Source organism: Haemaphysalis longicornis, unplaced genomic scaffold (genome assembly GCF_048455015.1).
Source record: "Haemaphysalis longicornis isolate Haplotype H1 unplaced genomic scaffold, Haemaphysalis longicornis Haplotype H1 scaffold_11, whole genome shotgun sequence".
In the NCBI taxonomy this organism is placed as follows: domain Eukaryota; kingdom Metazoa; phylum Arthropoda; class Arachnida; order Ixodida; family Ixodidae; genus Haemaphysalis; species Haemaphysalis longicornis.
In genome coordinates, this window is record NW_027526214.1 from 69,605,687 (window position 1) to 69,630,085 (window position 24,399).

A 24,399-nucleotide genomic window follows, 5' to 3' on the forward strand; every position below is an offset into this window, starting at 1 on the left:
CGCCTGTGCCTGTGCCTCAAGGGTCTGCACTCGACCACGAACGCCTGTACTCAATAAGAAACCGGTGGGTGTTTGGCGGAACGCATTGTCTAACATGGTATCTCCCGCATACCAGGCGAGGGCTGCACCTCTGAGCCATTGCTTGGCTCCGTAAAAAGTTCCCGCGTTTTTGCAGACGCCCCGTTCTATAGGGGAGTTATCCGGGGCAAGCCGGGTGAACTTCCCAAGCGGTGTTGTCCCACACAAGGGCCGAACGCCAGGTAGTGGAGTCACTTGTACCTATTTTACCGGTATGTGCAAGGCGCCACCAAGCGCCACGAATGCACATGGTGCCTGCAACAGCCATGGTGGATGCTCATCTTGCAACCGCCTGTGGCAGGACATGCCGCCAGACGCAATGCCGCGACGCGGCGTGATGGCCGGGGCCCGCCAGATAGAAGAGGGTCAGGGGCCCCTCCCGAATTTAAAGGCAGCTTTCCAGGCGGGAATTCCTCTTTCAAGAATCCCCACTTGACCAGGGACGCCTGTACCCGTTAAACAACCGGTGGGTGCAAGGCGGTACCAGGATTCGATCTCGGTACCTTCCGAATACGCGGCGAGTGCTGTACCTCTGAGAAAGCGCTGTAGTTGTGGCGTGCTTGTGTCCATGGGTGTTGCGTTTTTGTGTTTGCACGCTGCTCTAATGGTTCATTCTTTGAAATTTTCAGGCACGAACCAGATTGTTAAGAATGGCAAACTATCCAGATCGTGTGCTCCAACAAAACAATCCTCCAACGGAAAAGTAGCGGTTGTTTCAAAGATGTCGGGTGCGGGTAACGTTACAGTATGCTCCGATGTCTATGTGACATTGGTCGCACCTGTTAATCAGCAGCATCTCGAAGGCTGTATAGAAATAACACAAGACGACAGCTCCAAATGGGCAATAGGGATGTGTTATCACTCATCATAAACATTTCTTGTCATGAATCACGATCAAGGTTTACTGGATACCCATATGTGGTACCTTGTTTGTATGTCAAAAGGGCTCGTGTGTCAACCCGAGGCTGCGAGAGCAGAGAGCTACGCTACAGAAAAAGCGGGCTTGTTCACATGGCAGCACACTTCAAAGTTTAAGAATGTTATCCTGTTCTTTCTGATAGATCGTAGACCACTTATAATATAAGCACTTATACCGCACGACTGAATATCATGCAGGATTCAATGACAACTACTTTTCCTCCTCTAGAAATAAATTATTAAGCATTGAGTTCTATTCGAAAGAAAAGCATTTAAACTCAAAATGCACCTAATGCAACACTGTTAAATATGTGGTTGCCCGAAGCAGAGTGAATTTTGTAGTGCACATTTCTGAGCCGGCCACAAATCAGCTTGTCAAGCAGGGGTATCGTTGCAACAGTGCAAATAATAAAGAAAATAAAAGAGCGACAGTTATACTGCGTTCTCGCACGATCGTGTGGATGCACATTGCTCAACGTACTTGCGCAGCAGGTTAGCGCACCATTACAGCGCATAGAAGCGTGCACGCCAGCCTCTAGGAACCGGACTGCTGGACGAGAGGCAACACCACTCGAATCTCAACTCTTTATTGAACGAGCTGGTGCATTTTACTACACAACCTACCATTGTTTTCTCTATGTTTTCTTCGTTTGTTTGAGTGCCTATCTGTCTGCTAGTGAATATGTATGGTGAAACGAAGTGTAGACATAGGTGTGGGTTCATAGACTCACTTACGGCTTCGTAAGCTTATCGGACGGTTCTAAGTTTTGGTATGGGCCAGATTACCATGAGAGCTTTTTGCAGCGATCTGTGCTTGGCGTCAACCGGTCTGAGTGGAATATAACTATTAGTGTTAGTATTAGTTTCTTCGTGAATGCACTAACGGCTACGTAAACGATGTTTTACCTCGAGGCGTTTGCTTTGAAGAGAAAGGCACTTATGCATGAGTTCGATAACAGCATTTCCTAGGAAACATCCGGGAAGTTTACAATTTCTGTACCCGTGAGCTTTGATCATTCATTTTTGTGAGTGACCGCACGGGACCCTAAGAGACGAAACAGAGCTTACGCGTTTCTAGTAGTCATATTATCTATAGTCAAACTAATTCAACCTCCCAAGAGCCGAATATAAAAATCTTCGCCCCTCTCTCCCCATTTTAGTATCTGAGCGGAATGGAGGCTGGCACTGATAGATCAACAATCTACCAGAGTATAACGTCATCTCGTGTTTTATAGGTTAAGCTATATTTTAACACCACCTTAAAATGATCAAATGCCTTGCGATGAAACCAAAAACGCGTGACTAGGTGCCTCAAAGTAACGGTCCTCCATTAAAGACGCATTTGCGACATGGTCGAACCAGTTACAATTTGGAGAGGGATAAGTGGACTTGAAAATAAACAAAAAATCATCCATTCTCTGTATAATACGCCGCTATTGGTTCGCGAAGCTTCCCAAACGCAGCGTATAGGCAATTCTCAGTGAAAGATATTGCCACCAAAAGACCACACTTCGTGCTGGTCCAACTCAATTATCACCTAGTAAAAGTTGAAATCCAGAAAGCAACCAAGGAAACCCACACAAGAAAGCTTTCTGATAAGCCAGCACCGTCGGACGGAGGAGTGCATGATTTTTTTCACGCGTAAGTGGCAGCGTGTTGCGAGATGGGACCGCAGCATTCCCTTGTGAAACTCTGGAATGGTGATTGGCACAGACCTGTCTCTCGTCGTCCAGCCGCACAGTAATTTTTTTTAAAAAACCATCAGCTAACTAGCCGGCAATCATGCTAAGCTTTTTTACTGCCACAATACAACGCCTTTCCATGGTAAGCAGTTCCATTCTACTGTTAAACAGTATTTATTCTGCAAAAAACTCCCGATGGCTGAAGTTAATGTATTTGTTTGATATTGAGCACATTTATAAGGTATTAAACGAAATAACGTAGCGTCGTCGATCATAATTCTTGTTTTGTGAAAAATGTTATAACGAATACAACCAAAATGCATTTCCTTCGTCCAAGACGCCATTTCGGCATCAAATCTAAACGCCCACGCCGCAGGACTCTTGATAGGCTGCATACATCTGGTTCGCTGTACCATTCGGCTGCACTATATTCCTGAATACACCACTTTATGCAGGCATAAAACATTTGCATGAAGAAAAAGACTTTCATCTCCAGCTTTCAGCTCCAGAAGATTTTGAAGCGTTCGTGTAAAATGAAGTGTATGGATGTCTGTTTTGTAAACCTAAAAATGGTGTGAGATTAATTCGCGGGAAGCACGACGCCTGTCGTAGTGTTTAAAAGAGAAGCGCCGCAGCGAATTGTCCCAAGGCGGGACTACATCGGTGATAGAGGTTTTCATGCCACCATCAATAGTCACACACATCTCCTCTGCGAGGCACCTGACACGCAAGGACATAGCAGGGATTGATGGGCGGGCTATATACAAATGGGCGGACGTGACATCTTGCAAGATGATTTTGCATGACTGATTTTAGATAGACATTTTTCTTATAGCATAGTGATACTGTATAAGCACGCTGGTGCACTAGGCACCAGTGGTCGCATTCCACATATTGACTGTGGATTGGACTTGTCCTGAAGGCTCTAGAGGTTAGGCGAAGGCCCAAATGTAGTCCTCCGATTACAATTTGTAAATCCGTTTGTGACGCGGACCCGTATGTTATGATTCCGTAGTCTATACGTGACCTTATTAGAATTACAAAGAGACATAGAAAGCAGTCTTTATAAGCACCATAACAGTGATGCGAGAAAAATTTCAAAATGTTCAAGGTGTTTAAGCATTTTTGTTTGAGTTTCTTTGTGTGCTGTACGTGTGTTAAGTTTTCGTCAAATAAAACACTTAAAAACTTTAATTCTTTCTTGACGGGATACCGTTCTCCATTCTGACTGACGAAAGCTTCGGAATTAATTTCATACTGTCTTGTGAATAATACACATGTAGTTGTTTGAGGATTCAGAATATATATATTTTCTTCCTTAGATTTTGCAAACCAGTTGACGCCTAACTGTGTCCGACTTTCACATATGGCCAGGTTGCATAACGTAAACCTAATTCGGACGTCGCCAACAGACATGGAGTAGGAGAATAAAGGTTGCAACAATTTCGCAAGTGAATTCATTTATTTACAAAGTGCAGGTTATTACAACATCCTGAGAAACAACATTTGTATTATTTATGTTCTACATACCGGAGTCTCTTTATTTATCCGAAAAGTTTGTTGGTACAATAAACTTTCAATTGTGTTTAGCATGTGTCCTGACACCCCGAATGCCTTGAGATCAAATAGTATGCCGTGGCGCCGCGTGGTGTCGTATGCTTTTTCCCCATCAAAGAAAACAGAAAGACAGTGCTGTTTGTAAATAAAAGCATCTATGATAGACTACTCAAAGGCAACTAGGTAGTGAGTTGTGTTTCCATGTCAAAAAAAAGCAGCCTGACATTCTTCCAGGATGCTATTATATTACAAAAAGCTTTACCTCCTATTTAACATATTTTCAAGAACCTTTCATGGGCAACTTGTCAGAGCCATTGGTTGGCAACGAGCAGGGAGTCAGGTATCTTTCGCCTGTTTTATTACGGCAACTACAACTGCTTCTCTCTGAGTTCTCGAAAAGAATCCTGCCACCCGCATTTCTTAAACCATTGCAAGACTGTTTGGAGAGATTCTGGGTGCAGATGCTCAATCATTATATAGTATATACGATCTGCCAAAGGTGGGGAACTTTTCTTTTCTCCATCGCTGTTTATGTCCCAAGAAAGCGTTCGTTTAGGGACTAGAACTTGATACATATGGAAGTAATTTCCAGTCTTTTCCCCTGGTCCTGCATGATGTCGCCTGTACTGATGACCAAAGATAGGTTGTGTGTTTTCCGTCCATTAAGCTTTTTAATTCTCTAATATTTTGCTCGTATCTGTGCATGAATTGCTAGAGGTTACAAAAAACACCAGTTCTCTCTTCTGGCTTGCTGGCGGACACGCCCTTGTGCTTTCGTACGTTTCAGGAAGTCACGTTTTAAGATGTTGCATACCTGCGAAGAACAGTCCACGCCTTATTTTGCCCCTTTCGTACATGCCTACACTCCTCACTCTACCACGGCCGCATAGTGTTAGTGGCAGCACCGAATGTTTCCAGAATGGAGTACTCGGCAGCCCAAATATGTGCTGTAACCAGTTCACAGTGGTCATCAATGTCAAAATGGCTCAAAGATGTGTGTGATAGCTTAGATAAGTGTTTAAATTTCGACCAATCTCCACCAGATTTTTTAAATCTTCTGTTACCAATTAAACTGTTACGGGCTTTTGTCAATGCTTTTAGAGATAGCTGGCAAGTGGTTGCTTCCATAAATGTTATCGTACATTCCCCATTTTTTAAAGGGAAAGAGGATAGGAGAGCTAATTACCAGGTCTATGTGTGCGTATGTGTTGTGTGTACTGTTGTAATATGTCGTCTGTGTTTTTTTTGTTAAAGAGACAACCTCCGGCTGACAAAACGAATTTTTATATCAAACAGTTACGACATTCTGTGTGTTCTGATCCCCGTATTGGGCCGTTTGGCTTCAGGTCATTTACTAGAAGGAACGGTTCTGGCAGCTCATTTATAAGGGGCTCAAATTCAGAGCTGGGCAATCTATATTCAGGAATGATGTATATTGAGAGAATGGTTGTTACATGGTTGGACATTATTGCCCGTACAGCAACCACTTCCAGGACTGTGTGCGACTGAAGAGATAAGCAAGGGACAGATTTTAGCATGACTTTAGCTACGTCGGAAGTGGAGTGCATGGCGCTATCTCTATCTGTCGTAAATACTGAGTATTGTTTCAGGAAGTTGATGTGGTTGCAGTTCAAATGGGCCTTTTGCAAACAGAGGATGGCGGATTGCGTTGTCTGGAGGATTTCATATATACCATCTAGGTTTTAATAGGACCAGTGCAGTAGCATTGCGCAAGTATTTAGGCTACGGAAAATATTGAGAGAAACTTTTTCTAGTACGACTGAGGACTAGGGCTGAATGTATCAACTACAGCACCTTGCTTTGACTTGGGCCTGTGACACCGATGGCCGGTGCCTTTTTTCCGAGCCATGCCAAGATGCATTGTTCTCTTGCCACCTCTGGCGCGGGCCGAGATGATGTTACCGCTATGTCATGGTCTGAATATTGTGAAAATTACTAGTTGGAGACCTTGCGGCCCTTAACATTGGATATGTTTGATGTGGGAGCAGAAAACCCTGCCATCTCCGACTGTTTTTTGTCAGACGCAGAAGTGGCCGTGGGTCCCGCAACATCTACGTCCATGGCCGGCTGATCTTTGGAAGAAGTAAGAGGAGGGGAGCGGCAGAATCGTCACTCCTGGCTGGCGCGCAGCACTTTCGGGGGCCTCATTTGTTGTGCCGACTGGTTATGCTGCTTTAGGCAACACCTGGTTTGCAAGGCACGCCAACAAGTCTAATTCGCAGTATTGTCTGGCCGCTGTGACAAGACCCCGCCTCGCAACCCGACGAGTTTTGTTGCCATACCTTAGTGACAACAGGGAGTGTTTTTGTCGTGCTTCCTGCTATATCATATTCTTGGTGGCCTTGAGATTTATGATCTCTTTCTCTGGTTTGAATTTACCACATGACAGAGAGTACGCAGCATGGGGTGGTTCACAGTTAGGAGATTTTATTTCTATGGTCGCACAATTTTAAGAGGTGTCATGATGTCCTGCACCCTTCGGGTATGACACTTTTCTGCTGCGGTTAGTATGGTTCCCATGTCGGTGCATCAAAATGGCAATTGCTACTAGATTTCGCTCTGATGGACTTGAACGACTCTTGCAAGTATTACACTGTCTCGTAATTCAACTCTAAATTATCATCAACCAAGAAGTCGTTCTCCATACTACATGTAAACTGTAGAGGTATAAGAAAAAAAGGTGATAACATCGCCATTTTCTTGCAGTCAGTATCAATAGATCTTGATCTAATAGCTTTCTCTGAAACCTGCATTAGGGATAAAGCCAATGCACCTTATTTTCCGGGCTACAGTTTCGAACTTCTTTGTCGACAAAAAAAAGAAAGGTGGAGGGCTCGCCATTTATTTTAAAGAAAGTCTAAACTATGAATTATTTGAAACTTTTTCTCTTATCAATGAAGACATTGAAATCTTGGCGATGCGTTTTGGAAAGACCACAATCAGTCTGGTGTAAAGACCACCGCACGGACATAAAATCAAGTTCCTACAGTTTTTAGACTAAACGCTAGCATCGGCCACTTTCTGCAATGCTCCCTACATGATTGTTGGCGACATAAATATCGATATGAAGTCGGGTGACCCGTAGAGCCAAGAATTTCAGACAGTTCTAGCAGCTTATGGGTTTACAAATCATATAACTTTGCCTACTAGGCTCTCCAATCTAAGTTCCACTCTCCTTGATATTTGTGCAACAAATACAATCTCGGATAGCTTACAAGCGGAATAATTCCGTATGAGTTAACACAGAACCTTCCGGTGTTCTGTGTTCTTCAATCAGCACCTAATCAAAGTAACGTCCGAATTCGGACGCGCCTTGGACGCAAAAAGAATAGCGAGGCCCAGGAACACTGTTAAAGATTAGTAGAAGCGTATGACTGGAGCTGCATTTATAACCAAACCGATCCTGATGATGCGTATGATACGTTTCTCGGGTTCTTGCGTTCAAGCTACACTGCAGCTTTCCATTTACAGAGACTCTCCCACCGGACCATTAAAAATTGCCGAAAGCCATGGATAACCACTAGTCTTTACGAGAGAATTAAATCTAAAAATAAGTTATTTCATGACTTTGTACGTTCACGAGAACCTGCAGCATTTCTGATGTACAAAAAATACAGAAATACGCTGACGTCGGACCTGAAAAAGCCCAAAAAAGATTATCACCAAAAGACATTTGAAAAAATCTACGATAACCAACGCAAAATGTGGAAGGTACTGAACGCTCTGACTGGCAAAAGTACAAGTAGTGGATGTATCCAAGAATTAACAGTAAACGATGAAGCTCTTGCAGGAAAGAGATTAGCCGATGCTTTCAACGCACACTTTATAAATGCAGGGTCGTACGAAAGACCTAGCATTAGCGCAGACAACGCGTTAACAGAGGGCCCCCGTGTTCCTGAGTCCATCTTTGTGCGACGAACAGACGCAGTTGAGGTTGCAAATTTATTCCACAAGCTTAAAACCAATGTAGCATCTGGCATAGATGAAATAGGGCCCGCAGAGTTAAAACTGATATAACCATTGATATGCGAAGTTTTATCCTTCATTATTCAGTTCACCTTGACCACAGGCATTTTTCCCAGACATTTCAAACTGGCCAAAGTCACTGCTATATTCAAAGGTTGTGACCGTAACAACCTGTCGAACTATCGTCCTATATCGGTGCTTCCAACTCTATCTAAAATATTCGAAGGCGTAATTCATGGGCGACTCACTTCTTTTTTTCGAGAAGCACCAAATAATAGCAACGAACCTTTAACGGCTACCAAAATCATAGGTCAACTGAGCAAGCTCTGGCATATATCAAGGAAAAGATAATCGTAAATATGGAAAACAGAAAATACACAATCGGTCTTTGTTTAGATATTCAAAACGCATTTGATTCAATACATTTTGATTTGCTTTTAAAAAAATTATCTAGCTGTGGAATTCGTGGGATCGCATTACAAATTCTGGAAAACTACTTGCATGATCGATATCAAATAGTTCGCATCAATGACATATTATCTACCGAAATGAAATTGAAACAAGGTGTCCCACAAGGATCCCTACTTGGCCCGTTACTATTTCTTGTGTACATGAATGATATTGTTAAAATACCAGTTTCTTCTGATAATATTATGTATGCAGATGACACCAATATTTTTTTCTCATCAAACAGTTTAACATTCCTAGAATCTATTGTAAACGAATATGTGGTCCATCTTTCAAACTGGTTAAAACAAAACAAGCTACGATTAAATGCCACAAAGACAACCTATATAATATTCCGCCCAATCAATAAGCCCTTAAACGAAGATATCAATCTGAAATACGAAGGTCATGTTATTGCACGGGTACATGAGCAAAAGTTTCTTGGTGTTTGGTTCCAAGAACAGTTAAACTGGTCAGTACACGTAAATAATTTAGTTGCGGCTCTGGCACGAACAGTTGGATGCCTTTATAAAATATCACATTTAGTACCGCTATGGCTAAAAAAAAGCATGTAATATTCTCTATTCTATTCAAAACTAACGTACGGAATCTTGGTGTAGGGAACAACCTCACGAAATAATTACAATAAGCTTGTTGTCCTGGAAAAAAAAAGATATTACAGTGTTTCGAAAATTTTCCATAGAAATTCCAAGACCTGCCATCTTCACCTTTGTTTTCAAAACACTCAATACTTAGAGCTGACCAGCTGTATTACTTTAGACTTCTGCAGATGGTACACAAAAACAAGTTATATGTAGATGGTGACGCAGAAAACCTTCATTATTGTGTACGGCGTCCAATAAGATGTACACCTAACACTAGGACTAATTACCGCAAACAATCGGCCACTTATCAAGTACCACATGTCTTGAACATCCTAGCGGATAATTTAAATTTTAGCACCAGAGCAACCGTATTTAAGACTGAAACCAAGGTGATGTTTATAGAAAAGAAAGTGAGATATGACAATCACTAGGCGTGTCTCACTCGAAAGAATTTAAACTGTACTGTGTGAAGACGTGATTTTTTTCATAGACATGAGGAACAATCAGTAAGGAAACATTTCGTGTTGTATTGTATCTGCTGGCAACAGGTATTGAAAAAAAAAGTTTTATGTATATTGTATAACTTGTGATTCTCATTTTAGGAAATGTACGATTTTTTGTATTTTTCTTGATTCACTTTTTTTCCTCTGTATTGCTGGATCTTATTGCTGAGCACGCATATTTGATTTGAACATGTCCTCTACTGTGAACTCCTCTGTTGTGGACTCCAGAGGGTCAGGAGCCCTCGTCAGGCACTCAATGCCTTTAGCTCCTGCCCCTTCAGCAGGGATTGTAACAACGTCTGCTGAAACATAAAGTCTTCTTCTTCTTCTTCTTCTTGTTCTTCAAACAGCGGCATGAGTTCAGTATATAAGGTCGGACGTTTCAATGAAGAAAGTCCGCCGTGACGAACTATGCTAAGACACTTTGATCAAGACCACATGTTTGGCTTTTACATCACTTTTGTTCACGACTGAGCGTTATGTTTCTTAAGACACTAGCACTTTCGTCAGGCATGCCGGCGAGGAGGTCTGAGTCAGTTTCATTAAACAGAACCATATTTGAAATGACGCCCTGCGAGCTGGTTAGGCTGCGATGTGGCACTACAGTTATATAATGGCCAAATAAGTCGGTATGGTTCCAATAACTGTGACATAGTTTTTAGTAGACAATTCAACAACCACGTTCCCTGATGACGGCTTCTTTGCCTTGTTTGCACCAATTGTACAAGTAATGACTTTAGCAATTACAGACCGACTTGCTGGTAGCTTGAGATTCTTTGTTTTTAAATTGTATTTCTAAGAAGTGGGGAGAAATAACCACGGTTTTAAAATTTATGTTGGGAAGAGGTTTGAAGAGTGCATCTGTTACGGCCCTTTATGGGGCCTAATCATTTGGCGTGGAAGATTTGACAATTTACATACGGCATACTATGAACGAGGGTAGAGAATATTAAGTCCAACCACGGAGCCGCCTGCCTGAAAAACAGACAGGGAGAATGCCTGCCGGAGCTTGACCAAGACTTAGACAGCTACCGTTCCTGGCATCTAACCTTTAACTTTTAAACTTCTCTCCCTCTAGTAACATGTTAAGTACGGGAGATCGGCGTGCGTGGTGTTGCGGATCAACACCACCAAGATTACATAAGGGGCCAGTGCGTGGACCAACGTGCTTTTAGAAAATATCTTAAGGCCTTCCTGCAACCTCCTTGAATTTACGCACCTAAAAAGTATCCATCATTCAGTGAATAATTGTGAAATACCTACGTATGATTAAGAATGTATTAGGTGACTACTTACCAGGAGACTGCTCCCATTCAGTAATATTTGTGGTTTTTTGCTGACGTCGCCTATACTCTATTATTGTAGATGTTTAATGAAGCATACGCGCAGATTAAACAAGAGAAAAATATGGCTACAATAAATCGCACGGCGCTTCCATAAGTTCTTTCTTGAATACCTGTGGGCAGCAATACCACTGCATTAAACCGTACGACTCCTCAACAAGCGGCTTGCTTTATTTTGGCGTGTTTCCCTCTGATTCTCAGAATAAAAATAGTTTCAGCATCAGAAAATATTGTTATGATATAACAAAACCTATGTTCTGTATTAATATTCATTTCGAAATATCTTGTTGCTGCGTTGGCAAACATTCTATCACGCAATTTAGGCAGTCAAATGATGATCCTACAAATCACTGACATACAAATCCTTGTCCTGTTGCCGCTTGTGCGTTAGTTTTTTACAGCTGAATTTGTGTTTTTGCCCTACTGAATTTTCGCAAGCTTATGGCTTTGTGCCATTTACTGAGGCCACTGCATCTGCGGACTTGCTGAAAAAAAAAGATATCAATGTATTGTGCACTACTTTGTTTTTCGATTTTGTGCCTTGAACTGCAAAGAGAGCTTACTTTATATGTCACTATGATTAATTAGGGCTTGCAGGTAACTGCATTGCGTAATAAATAATATCCGTTAACTTTTGCTTACCTGGGTTAAAACCGTTCTTTTTTTTACGTATATTTGTTCATAAATGTCTAGTGCAAGAGGACACCTATAGGTGGCAGGCACGAAATTGATGCGAACTTGAGCTTGTCCTTTTATATTTTAATAGAAAAAGTGGGCCTTTTATTCAGAAAATTTATGACTAGCAACACAATACCGCGTGTTCTGTATGTAATGGACGCATTAAAAACCCAAATCTCTCGCTTGGCTCACTTAAAATTGGGCAGAACTGAACGGTGACAGTTGAAGCTAGTTTCTGCTTAATTCAAGAAAATATAAAAAAATCGCGGGCTATCTACACTGTCGTCAATCCTGGTGAGGGGTGAAGCATGCAGTGTATTGTCTTGTCGCTTTGGGGTTTTTGCCAACGGAGGAGAAACCGTTGGGACGTACAGGTAAACATTCTTTCTCTAAAGGTGTCTTGTTTTTGAAGTCCGAAGCTCTGTAAAGGGAGGCGAAAAAATGGTCCGGATCTTTTTTACTACGCGTTACGAACAGCTCCAGCGTGAGGTGTGAATGAGTGGCCCGGTGTTTTTTAGTGCGCGTTACCTTCTTGCTCGACGAGTAAACAAGTTCCCCAGTGTTTAAGTACCTGTACTACAACAGTCGAACAGCGAATATGACGATGATGATAGCAGACGCTAACCCCAACTTCTAAGAAGCTTTGCCCCTAAAGGTTTTATTACCCTAGTAAAATACTTACGCTAGTGGAAATTATAAACCTACATAATACCGACCGTTTGCCGAAACCCGTGTTCAACTAGAGCAAATGATAATGTGGATGAGCGGAAAAGTTCTTCACAAAAACAATTCGTAGTCACCACCACTCAAGTCTCGGTCACAGTGTTATGCCGCTATCCACAGTAAACACCTTTTCACAGTTGTTGTAATCGGCTGATGTCGGCGCTAACGCTATTAAAGCACTTGCGTTTTGATTTCGCTTTTGAAAGGACGCGTCTCGTTTCCTCGGAGGAAGAATAGCAGGAGCCTAATTAGCGTCGTTGTGCCGAGATGCACGGTATGGCCAGAATACAAAAAAACCCGCTATCGCCGAACGTGCAGATGCCCCAATGCACCTCTAGTTAACCTACATTAGGCGGTAGTGTATTTTTACTGGTGAACAGCACTCTGCCCTATTACAACGCTGTTGTAACGACATTCTTCTTGTTCAGGTAGAAGGGCTTTACACGCGACATTATCCCACGTATGTTTCACGTCCGGGCAAGCACACAGCATGTTTTGGGCCATGTTTTCGGGGCTAGAATTCCTGCCCTCAGAGATGACATGTCGGTTTTGCTGGTGCGAAATTCAGGCGTGGATGTGTCGCGGTCAAGCGTGCCATTTCGTGCGCTCGTGTGTGGTGCAGAGTTCTGCGTTTGTGTTTTACAGAGACAGTAAATAGCTTTGTGTGTTACAGAGACCATAAATGACTTACGACGCGGGATAAAAACAAACAGATCGTTGTTTTTATGTCAGAAAAAACCTCGACTCCCACAAAGCTTTATTCAGTTAAGTGGCAAGACAGTATTCCCAGTTGCAAATTACCAGCACAAGTTCTCTGTTTCGCGTACTCCCTGCTTAACTGGGCTTCGCTGCTTGCCCTTCACAGGTTGCAAGGACACAACATATTTTATCCGTGTTTAGAAAACGCCAAGGTTAATAATTTTCGGCGCTCCGCGGTACATGCAGCTAGCTACGGATTGTGATTCATTTTAACTAAGTATTAAAAACTATTTGGACAACTGAAAATTTCGTGGAGCACGTAACCAGTATTTCCAGTTAATTTTCGTTTGTCATTCTCAAAAATACTGATTATCGTTATTTATTCCTCTTCAGTTGCTTACCCGAAGAGGCTCTCCCAACGCCAATTTTTCTGAATCCGTCAAATGCAATTTCATTCTAATGAAAATACTGCATAGAGACATGCGTCTACCCTTATTAACATTTAGTAAAGCCAAGCAGTTTTTTTAATCAACAAAAAAGGAGTGTATTTTCATCTTTACAGCGAAGATAAGCATCCAGCAGCACTTTTACCACAAACGGATTGTTAGGTGTCGGTCTCGTTTTACTTAAAAACAAGTAGAGCTTTCGTGGTCTATTGATTTCTTCCTGCATTGGTTTCTTCCTGCAAATAATGTGCAGACGCTGTTTCCTGAACATATTCAATTTTTAACTACATCGTGTATGTGATCTGTACGTGTTTCAGTTTTTGGTAAGTTACATCGGTTCAAAATAAAATGCAGACTCCGGTTTATCTAAACAAAACGCAAGGAGTAAACTGCACGAAATTCATCAGCGGGCTGTAACACTATAAACTACAAATTGAAAAATATTATTCGATCACGAAAGCAAACATATGACTTAAGTACAGGAAGAAGTGTTTTGTACCTTTTCAGGCGTCATATAACAGCTTTCAAAATGCGTTTCAATTCATATTCAGGTTCATGCAGCAAAAGTGATGCGTGCATGATTAGTGGCTAACAGTTGCCCTTTCATTTCTGACACACTGTCCATTGTCTTTACTCATATATTAGGTATATTGCAACACAATTTTTTTTCCTCGTGAGAAACGAATGCTTCATCGCACTCTATATCTACAAATAAAGAAGCCCTGTAAATGTTCTAGTAAACTTCTGCAATTCAACTGTTAACGTAAGGTACTCCACTCCAACATTGTAACGTTTTTGGCTCAGTATGCTTGGCCGGAAAAGTTCAATTGTGTGAATCCTCTACATTTACAATAAACGAACGGCAGCAGATAGACGCTTTACTCCAAACAGTAAATAAAAATGCAAAAGAGGTATATTTCAGGTAGTTTTTAAAATTGCAGAAATGGCAAGGAAGGTTCTTGTGAAAGGGGCCCGGAAAGAGGCTTTACCGATAAATCCGTGTTGAAATTTTCAGGTAAAAAAAATGTCCCAGTAATCGTCTGCTTCAGAAATTTTTTTTAAAGAGATGACCATTATTAGAGTTTTTGCGAATGCCCACAGCGAATTTTCACCTGCGCTGCATCGCCCTGTCGTCTCAGTGACAGCGTTTCGCTTCGTTGATAGTAGGACACCGCATGATGCCAGCTTCCCAGTGACGTCTGCTAGAACACCCTGAGGCGCCCGTCGTCTGCTTCTGTAATATTCTGGGCCTGAGAATCGCTTTTGTAACGGACTGTTTTACTTTTTCGTACCCTATAGGCCATTTTATCATTTCGCTTAGGAATTCCCCACACCAGTCACCCCTGCAAACACTGTACGTTTGATGGTATCTTATCGACGTCGGTTTATACATTGCAAAACTGGACGCTTGTTCGCGCCAATGTCGAACGTGTTAGTTGTGCAGTAACGCTTTGCATACGTGGTTCAGAATGCTGGTTTATAGTTGGGAAGATAAAACACAAAACCCTTGATCTCTCGAACACTCTGGTGTGCCCGCTTACACAGGCCACACGGACACCATAAAACCGTCTGCAAGCGAAGCGTCCTTCAAAAGCAACAAGCGAGTTTAAATTGTCGAGGAAAAGTGGCTACATGGCTAATCAGACGCATAAACTATATGCTAGGAGTCGCTGAGCCGGGTGCCCTCAGCTCATCCTGTCTGGCGATCACGTCGACTCATTCACATTCTCTTCTATCATCTCAACCTAGCGTGAATATTACACTCGCTTTCCAGCACCCGGCTCCAATAGTCACGGACGAGGTCAGGAGCAGCTGTTAGGAATGGGTGGGATAACTACTTACAGGTAGTACCATAACCATTCCCGGGCGATAAGAGTCGAAACAAGCGCAGGGATGATTTAAATATAGTAACATCCGCGCGCAAAAAAAACGTATTTGAATCTCAGGCGGGTCGATTGACTACCTACAGTCCATCGTTCACTATTTGCCGTTTCCTGTAGGTGTTACTGTTGGTAGAAGCTCCAATGTTCACCAAGGGAGGTTATTGACTTCGGTAATTGCGCAAAAATCGTGTTCCAAAACCAACCTGAAATCATTATCTCCCGACTACCTTTCGGCCGATCCCTACTGTCGGCGTCTTTGGACGGCGGGCCCGTCACACCCAGAAGAGCTTCGATCGCCCATCTTGTCTCTGTGCCCGTAGGCGTAGTGGCGCAACGCGCTCTAAAAAATTTAAGTCCACATTTACAGTGTATCGGCCAAGCCAACGCGCCTAAACGAGAATCGTGGTAATACAGTAAAAACGAGAAATACGGACGAACATGATAGCGCTCAGAGGGGCTCAGGAAGCGCTAATTACAAAACGCGCCGGCGTGAGCCATCGATGCTGCAAGGATGACGCTTCTCTTCGCTACAACCACGAGAAAAAAGACGCCCTATAGCAAGATCTCTATTGCGTGACGCGCAATGGAGTATCGATGACGTTCACGCATTGACGTTCACATTGCACGTTTCTTGTAAATGTATCTGGTAAGTGAGACATCCAAGTGAACGTCAAGTGATATGGGTGTCAATGAAGGCAGCTCGCCAATTTTTACTATTTGTTCCAGAGAAGGGCTCAGATTATCTCAAGGTTGGCCTTCGAATGATACAAAACTTGTATTTTCAGCTCAGACGATGTAGCCGTTTCAAGGCAATTTCAGTTGGGGTGTCCTTTCATGAACTGCCTCGACAGACGGCATTGCGTTATTGATGCTGTCTCCTGTGTTGTGAAGTTAAAAATACCTCGTTTATTTGCAGTTACTTTTCCCGAATATACGAAAAAAGCCAAGTACATTTTATTTTTATATCGTTGTCTTATTCAGCTAACAGCGACTGCATTATCCACACAGATTCTATATTTTCGTTCAAAGAACATCAAATCGCGATGGGCAAGATTCCGTGCTTTTAAACGCCTTCGCCTCATTCGTATCAACTAACAAAGCTGCTTTCGATTACGGGTTCAACAAGCCAGTCGACACACATATTGACGCCCGAACAGCTGTTTTCACATTTTGTGCATACTTTCGGCTCTTTAAACGTCTACAAGCAATTTAGCAACCGTAAAACATCCGCAATATCCTATTGAAGATTAGTAGTACACTAGAACCTTTGCATTAAAGACTTTACCATGTGTCATTGCCGCAATTACCCAAGCACGCTAAAACATAGAATAATTCACCACTGTTAGTGAGTCATTGCAATCATCTGTAGCCATGAAAAAAAGACAGGCGCCTGTGAATTCGCTGGAGTTAAATATCCAAAAAAGCTGTTGTGCGGCTGGTGTTCTCCTGAGTATTACTCGCTATTGCTATTCACAACCTGCTCTCGCGCCCTCGCTGCACCAGTTTGGTATGCCGCCAACACTGTGGACCAAGTTTGGCCACTTGTTTTTGCCTGCCCTTGGACTTGTAAGAGGTGTGCAACACAAAGTCAACATGATAACCTCCATCGAACCAGTCGCACAGAAGCTGAGGCCCCTACCATTTTCAGTCCGCCAGCCTGTCTCTGACGAGATTGAGAAGCTACTTGCTACTGATGTCATGGAGAGAGTCAATGCTTCCGAGTGGGTATCTGCTATTGTAGCAGCCCGCAAAGCAGATGGTAGCATTTGACTGTGTGCCGATCTCCGCGAACCCAACAAAGCTATAGTAGCAGACAACTTCCCTTTGCCTCATATGGAGGAGCTGCTTCATGCCCTCAACGGAGCACGCTGGTTTTCCAAGGTGGACCTGGCATCAGCCTACTACCAGGTTTTACTCCACCCAGACAGAAGAGACCTAACTTCATTTATAACGCACGATGGCTTCTTTAGATTCAAGAGGGTCTGCTTCGGGTTGGCATCGGCACCAGCTGCGTTTCAGCAGATCATGAGGAAAATTTCTGGAGGTTGCAAAGGGGTCTTGTGCTACTTGGATGATATAATTATTTTTGGCAAGATGGAGAGGGAACACAGGCAAAACCTGGAGGAAGTGCTGGAACGAATAGCAGGCGCTGGGCTCAAGCTCAACGAAAAATGCGTCTTCAACACATCGGAGCTGTCGTTCTTAGGACATCGCTTCAGCGCAGAGGGTATAGCACCGCTCCAGGCCAAGGTTGATGCAATCATTAATGCTCCTGCGCCTAAAGATGCACCACGCTACGCTCCTTTTGGGGGCTAGTTGAATACTATTGTAAATTCGTGCCGCGACTGGCAGAGGAAGTATAGCCAATGCGCCGTCTACTTCGCAAAGAAGTGCACTTCAACTGGGACGACGCCGCGACAGAAAGGTTCGCGGGAGTAAAAGACTTCTAGCGTCCCACAAGGTCCTCCGAATGTTTGACCCGACGCTACCGGTCATTGTCGCAACAGATGCCTCTGCGTACGGTCTCGGTGCCGTACTGCAGCAAGTGGAGGGGTCCCATGTGTGGGCTGTGGCATTTGCATCGCGGACATTAACAGAGACAGAACAGAAATACTCGGCTGGAGAGCGTGAGGCTCTTGCCTGTCTCTGGGCCTGCGAGAAGTGGCACGTTTACCTCTGGGGCCGATCATTTACGCTACTGACGGATCACCAGGCTTTTGTGGCACTGCTCTCGTCCCGTAGCACAGGACAGTGGCCACTTCGTATCGCAAGGTGAACCGCACGACTGCTGCGCTACAACTATAAAATACAGTACTGCAGCGGAGCCCACAACCAGGTAGCAGATGCCTTGTCCAGACTGCCCGTGCCAGACACAGAAGGTGGCTTCCAGGTTGATGAAGACGTTATGTCCTTGGTTAGTTACATCGTCTGTACACTGGGGCAATCTTCAGGTTGCTACCGCTGCAGATGACATACTACGGCAGGTCGTGCACTTTGTCCAGTCATCTTGGCCAACAAGGAAAAGACTTGCCGCAGAACTGACGCCGTACTACGAAATACGAGACGAGCTATCTGTAGTAGATGGGTTGGTTCTGCGCACAGAACGCGTTGTAGTGCCTGCCAAGCTAAGGGATACATTCATCCAGTTAGCTCATGAGTCGCACCCGGGAATTGTGAAGACTAAGCAGCGCATCAGGGAAAAGTACTGGTGGCCTTGCCTTGGCAAGCATGTGGAGGCCGCCGTCCGTAGCTGCAGCGTCTGCCAAGCCTCGGACAAAAGTGTCAAGAACTGGCAAGCACCACTCCAGCCTGTCCCGCTTCCTGACAGGCCCTGTGACAAAATATCCATAGACATAATGGGCCCCTTTGAGCGTGCACCGGCTGACTGTCGATTTGTCATCGTGGTAGTGGACTACTACTCCAGATGGCCAGAGATTGCGTTCTGCAGGGACATCACTTCTCGCACGGTGATCAACTTCCTGCTTGCTGTCTTTGCGCGAGAGGGTTACCCTACTGAACTGGTCTCGGATCACGGCCGACAGTTTACGTCGAGTGAATTCGAGTGCATCCTTGCGGACAGGGGCATCAAGCAATTCTTCTCGGCAGTTTACCACCCTCAAGCCAATGGCTTAGTGGAAAGATTCAACAGGGTCTTGAAATCGTATATACAACTAGCTCTCCTAGAGCAGCGACCAATCAAGACCACTGTTATCAAGTACCTGGGTATTTAGCGAGCCGCACCCCATAGCGCCACTGGCATCTCCCCAGCAGTGTTGCTTCATGGCCGCCACATGAGGACATCATTAGATGTGGTTGGCCAGCCATCAGCGGATTTCGGCACCCATCCCGCCCGTGAACTGCGTAGACTTCGGCGTCGTGTCTGCGAATACCAACAGAGAAATAAGGTGTCTGCAGACAAGCGAAGAGCAGCCAGGGAGCCCAAATTTAACGTGGGGGCCTACGTGCGGGTGAAATGCCCGGTACATGAAATGAAAGGCACCCCTAGTTTTCGTTCTCCACTCAAAATACTGAAGCGGGTAGGACGATGGTCATTCCACCTGGAGGACGGCCGTACCTGGAATGCCTCCCAACTGTTTGCTGTGCCCCACGAAGCTGTTCACGAAGAAACAGGGGCAAAACAAGAGCCGCTGCGGGAGGACATGGGGACAGACGGGTCGGCAGGAAACACCACAGCACTGACACCGTCTTCGAAGGCAAAGAGCAACACGTCCCAAAATACACCAATACAGGAAGCTGCACAGTCTCCGGGGGCGTCAGCACTGCCTCCTCATACGCCAAGCCCACCACGGCCTCCACCAACGGGGACCACGACCTCAGGACTGGGTGCTGATCGTGTCGACGAACCACAGGCCTTCCATCAGCCAGAGGAGCAGCCGGTGCCCCTCCGTCGCTCTACACGGGAGCGAAGACCACCAGAGAGCCTCAGGGACTATGTGCGGTGACTTGTTTACAGTGGAGACTTTACTATAATTTCACTGTCACGGGTAGTGACTATATCTGTTCATGCACATAATCTGTGTTCTGTTAAGGGAGGGGGTAGATGTAGTGTTGTTCGGTTACACCAGATGGCCTTCTGAGTCATTGGACACACAATGGATGGCGCCACTGCGCTCGTGTGTATATAAACGATACGAGCTGATTAAACGGGGTTATTGTCATGGATCGTACAGTGGTGTAGGGTGTTTACTCTTACGTGTCGCCGTGCCGGCTACACGACAAAAAGTATAAAAGAGAATGTATGGTTCATCAGAAAAACTTGTTTTCAGAACCTCCTGAAAGGCCTCCGAGACACCGAGCACAACCTCAATTGATATACAGTAAGGGGCGGTTACGTAACTTGATATTTCTGCCCTCTTGTTTTAAAATAGGGTTTCTTGCCATTTCAAGACTGCAGTTACAAAACGTCGTATGCCTAATTCAATGAATACCAATGACAGCTTGATCGCTCTTGGTTATTATTAAAGGCACTTAGTTAAGAGTTTCGCTTACATCATCGCCCCACTAAAACGAAGAAAACCGCAAAACAATCGGTTTTAATACCTTTAGGTTTTGGAAAAGCTCTACCACTTTGCGAGGGGTATTCACTACTCTGGAGTAATTTATATTCAAGCAACCGGTGTTTTACAGTAAACCTTTTCGGAGGGAGCTTATTATATAATGTTGCTCTAAATAGCAGCTAACATGACCCTATGGCTCAATGAGTATTGTTCAGGGCAGTGCTGCTATACGTGAAGAGCGAAAACATTTTGTTTTCATGGCCTAATAAAAAATATACCGAAAATAAAAATAATTTCATGCATAAAAGCAGTAAAAGTGCAACTAAGAGTTTAATAAATTTAAAAGAAAACTTCAGATAATTGTGTAACTAGGTTTATAGTTTAAAAGCGTGTCAGGGTATAGAACACTTTTTGTTTGGAATAATTATTTGGAACAGTTGGCACCCTGGAATATTGTAGGTGGCGAGTCCAATTGGAAACATAACTTTTCCTGAAGGAGGACATGAAGCGAAAAACTTGGTATATTTAATTTTTTGTTGGTACCAAAAACACAGTGAGAGACAAGGCTCTTTAATGTGAACTGGTGAGGTCAGCCCTGCTGGGGACAAGGCTTGCTACACCAGACCAAAAGCACTGTGTACAATAACATAGCATACAATTGCAAAAAGCAGACGTAAGTGAACCACTTGTGCGTAAATGGTAATTTCTATATAAACGTTTTGTGTAATGTATGTATTATGTAATGGCTCCCGACAAATAAAAAAGACGTCAGAAAAATAAGAAACAAGAGCAAGTTCATTGGGATGTAAAAAAGCTCAACATTGTCGTTTTCGGTGACGTTAAGGCGTTTCACTGAAATAGGAATAACATTTTTGTACCGATGGAGAATTCTGAGAAAGAATTATACATATTGATTTATTAGTACAAAACATTTTCTTGTTTAAAGGTAGGTTGCAAGCTGCGTATACGGTTGTAGGGGGGATTGAAAAATATATGGGGTAAATATACATAAGTTGGGCTGCTGAGCCAAGGATGCTGGTTCGTTTCAAAGCTGTGGCGGAGCTTTCTCTATGGAGACGAAAAGCGAAAACACCCAGTGCTGCGAGATTATGGCACACGTTAAAGAACCCAAGGTGGTCAAAATTTATCCGAAGCCATTCACCACGGCGCGCCGCATCGCCTTTGCAGCCCCGGCACAATAAACATTACAATCAAGAAGGTTGTTTACCTAACTTTTGTTATGTAATGCAGACCGCACCTAGGCACTTTTAATCAGTCTATTTGTAAGAATCTTTGCTTTAACAATGTACGCTGATACTCGTAGTTCGCGTCATCAGCATACAAGATGTGTTCACTGTTGGTTTTGTATTTACTGAAGGAAAATAGGGCCAGGAAGGTTATCTTGTAGAAGTATACCGGTGTGTTTGATTTTGAATGCCGAATTCCTAAATGTACTAATAGCAAATGCTCACTACGTAAAAAATTTGTAATTACGAATTGGTTACCACAAATGCCAGAAGTTTCTACCTTATAGAAAAATTTCGTAGGATGGGCGCGATCAAACGCCTATACATACTAACGTAATGCCCCAACTACGCAACTTGCCCCCATGGAAGTGCGGGTTGGCACCATTTGTCCCTATGATCTCAAAGCCGCTATCCCACTACAAATCCTGGTTGTGAAGATAGTGTCATCGCATGAGCGACTCGAACAATCACCAATGCTGATCTCACTTGAAGAACAACGGGAAAGATTGGCTCATTTTTGGTGCGATCACAAAACTTCGCCCGCCATTACTTCATACCTTGATGTGGTTGCGTCCTTCTGAGATCACAAGAAACATTTGACGTGTAGGGCTTTATATTTCGGTGTATTTGAGAAATTCTTTCCATGTGAATCAAGTGCAAGTATTGAAATATTGGCTCAGTTTCAAGCATAAATGGCTACATTGATTCAACATGGCTTGATGCAATGGATCCTCTACTTAGTTTGCGGAAACTTGTACACAAACTTTCTATCAAGGTTTCAAGCGAATGCTTCTGTTTAGAGGCTGTTTACTAAATTGCGTGTGGTTCTTGTCTCCCAATACATATTCCCGCCGCAACACACGCCCGTTTCAAACCTTCGTGATACTTTTCACTATTTTTATGACTGATAAACGATGTAAGTGAACTAAAATGTCCTGAGTAGCCTACCTTAAAGCACTCATACAGTCATAAAAAAATGAAATGAGAACAGAAAAATATGAACCATACACACGCAACATTAAATAATATGGGAAGTGGATATCAAATATTTGCTTGCTATTAGTATGTCTAAATAAGTGCATTTTCAATATTTGTTACTGTAATAAATCAACACTGCAAGTTACCTTGGACAAAATTGCGCTATTAGAGTGTAGCGGTTCATTTTTTCGTGTTCTCATTTCTTTGGCCGTAACTGTTTACATAAAGCGTTACATATCCGATATTGCAGTCAGCCTTTCCCAGAAGCCTAGGTGAATGTGAAAGACATCCACAACACTCTAAAGCGTAGGTTTCTTTTTCACTGAGAGAAAGTCCTGGTCCTCGCCAGAAGTCATGGTCTAAGACAAATGAGGCGTTTTTTTTAATGAGCCAGATCCCCCTAACGTGAATTTTATACACCAGCGGAAGTTCGTTAGCTGACCTAAATGCAACGGTGTCACAGCTATTTCAGGACATATTTGACAGTCCAGCTGGGGGAATTTATGGCGAGAAGTAAATAAAGATTAGGCGACGAATTTCAGCGATATTGTATGGTAACTTTGCATTTGGCTCATATTGAATTGAAACACTCAAGTTGATGCGGTATTCGTAAGAAAACGTTATTTAAATTGATTTCTAAGAATGGTGCAATTGAGTTTATTGCATATCGCATATGATTGCATACTAAATACGCAAAAAGGCATCAAGAACAGTAAACTACACATGAAGAGCGGGTGAGTTTTCTTAGGGCCATTGGTCGCTCTCTTTGAAATATTGCCTAGCATAATTTTGTTAGGAACGCCTAATTGCAGACACAAAGTAAGCCAGCTCTTCATTGCCTTTGAATGAATATCCGAAACGCTTCACCAGAAGGCTGCTCATAATCTTCTTCACCTTAAGGAAGTGGTTCGTACGTCTCAGAGGGGGGAGAGTGGAATTTTTTAGGTTTTTTAAGCGGCGGCCATTTAATGAAGTACTGATTGCCTATATACGGCGGCAAAAAAATATTTATACCCAAGGTACTCCGCAAGGACGAAAGAGACGACACGAATTCATTTTTTGACATCTCTATGTTTCATTTCGTCCACTTCTCCCGTTAACTTCGTCGTCGTTATTCGGCGAAAATTTTTTCGCAGATCTCCAATTTGCCGTTTGATTTCATGATAAGTCAGCCCGGAAAACAAAAGAAAACTTGGGAAACCGCCCACGAAACAGCTTGAACAAACAAAAAAAGCCACCTCCCAGTGGGCAAATGAATTTGGCTCATTTTGTGCGGATAAGCATCAGGATGTGGCTCATTTTCCATACAAACTACGGTTTTCGAAAACGTTACGTTCCCAAGGCCTTATTGAACTAATTTTCTTGCAACTCCTTCTTGAATGAATAGTTGCCGAGTTTTTCTGGTCAGCGCACTTTTTCTATGTCAAGTTTCGTTTGTGGGTCTGGCTCATTCCAGAAAGAACACCTCAGCTGCACCCGTGAACTCCGTGTAGGTAGTTAACTAATGAAGCTGCATTGTGCTTCTGGTGTTTACCCGTGATTACCGGTGGTTCATCAAAGCCTGCTCTTCATCCTGCTCTGCAGCATCGGCGCGGCGTACACAACCA